This window comes from Xylocopa sonorina, unplaced genomic scaffold (genome assembly GCF_050948175.1).
Source record: "Xylocopa sonorina isolate GNS202 unplaced genomic scaffold, iyXylSono1_principal scaffold0051, whole genome shotgun sequence".
NCBI classification, from domain to species: Eukaryota; Metazoa; Arthropoda; class Insecta; order Hymenoptera; family Apidae; genus Xylocopa; species Xylocopa sonorina.
Genome location: NW_027490122.1, coordinates 1,072,457 through 1,074,573, shown reverse-complemented (window position 1 = coordinate 1,074,573; position 2,117 = coordinate 1,072,457).

Here is a 2,117-nt window from a genome sequence, read left to right as displayed (position 1 = left end):
AGATGTCTACGTATCGTAGCAATAGAGTTCTAATGCTTCTTAAAACGCGACATCATATCTCATTTCTATGTTTCATGGTAAGATAGAATATGATTTGCGAAGTGTTATGTATTCCTCGTCTACACATCAAATGAATGTAAATGCGACACTTCCTTGCAAGGAAATAGCGTTTGCAGATGTCTACGTATCGTAGCAATAGAGTTCGAATGCTTCTTAAAACGAGATATTGCATCTTATATCTATGTTTCATGATAAGATATAATATTCATTGCGAAGTGTTATGCATTCCTCGTCTACGATTCAAATGAATGAAAATGCGACACATCCTTGCAAGGGAACAGCGTTTGCAGATGTCTACGTATCGTAGCAATAGAGTTCTAATGCTTCTTAACACGCGATATCACATCTCATTTCTATGTTTCATGGTAAGATAGAATATGATTTGCGAAGTGTTATGTATTCCTCGTCTACACATCAAATGAATGTAAATGCGACACTTCCTTGCAAGGAAATAGCGTTTGCAGATGTCTACGTATCGTAGCAATAGAGTTCAAATGCTTCTTAAAACGAGATATTGCATCTTATATCTATGCTTCATGATAAGATATAATATTCATTGCGAAGTGTTATGCATTCCTCGTCTACGATTCAAACGATTGAAAATGCGACACTTCCTTGCAAGGAAATAGCGTTTGCAGATGTCTACGTATCGTAGCAATAGAGTTCAAATGCTTCTTAAAACGCGATATCGCATCTCATTTCTATGTTTCATGGTAAGATAGAATATGATTTGCGAAGTGTTATGTATTCCTCGTCTACACATCAAATGAATGTAAATGCGACACTTCCTTGCAAGGAAATAGCGTTTGCAGATGTCTACGTATCGTAGCAATAGAGTTCTTATGATTCTTAGAACGCGATATCGCATCTCATTTCTATGTTTCATGGTAAGGTATAATATGATATGCGAAGTGTTATGTATCCGTCGTCTACACTTCAAATGAATGTAAATGCGACACTTAGTTGCAAGGAAATAGCGTTTGCAGATGTCTACGTATCGTAGCAATAGTGTTCTTATGATTCTTATAACGCGATATCGCATCTCATTTCTATGTTTCATGGTAAGATATAATATGATTTGCGAAGTGTTATGTATTCCTCGTCTACACATCAAATGAATGTAAATGCGACACTTCCTTGCAAGGAAATAGCGTTTGCAGATGTCTACGTATCGTAGAAATAGTGTTCTTATGATTCCTAAAACGCGATATCGCATCTCATTTCTATGTTTCATGGCAAGATATAATATGATTTGCGAAGTATTATGTATTCCTCGTCTACACATCAAATGAATGTAAATGCGACACTTCCTTGCAAGGAAATAGCGTTTGCAGATGTCTACGTATCGTAGCAATAGTGTTCTTATGATTCTTAAAACGCGATATCGCATCTCATTTCTATGTTTCATGGTAAGATATTATATGATTTGCGAACTGTTGTGTATTCCTCGTCTACACTTCAAATGAATGTAAATGCGACACTTCCTTGCAAGGAAATAGCGTTTGCAGATGTCTACGTATTGTTGCAATAGAGTTCTTATGATTCTTAAAACGCGATATCGCATCTCATTTCTATGTTTCATGGTAAGGTATAATATGATTTGCGGAGTGTTATGTATTCCTCGTCTACACTTCAAATGAATGTAAATGCGACACTTCCTTGCAAGGAAATAGCGTTTGCAGATGTCTACGTATCGTAGCAATAGTGTTCTTAAGATTCTTAAAACGCGATATCGCATCTCATTTCTATGCTTCATGGTAAGATATAATATGATTTGCGAAGTGTTATGTATTCCTCGTCTACACATCAAATGAATGTAAATGCGACACTTCCTTGCAAGGAAATAGCGTTTGCAGATGTCTACGTATCGTGGAAATAGTGTTCTTATGATTCTTAAAACGCGATATCGCACCTCATTTCTATGTTTCATGGTAAGATATAATATGATTTGCGAAGTATTATGTATTCCTCGTCTACACATCAAATGAATGTAAATGCGACACTTCCTTGCAAGGAAATAGCGTTTGCAGATGTCTACGTATCGTAGCAATAGAGTT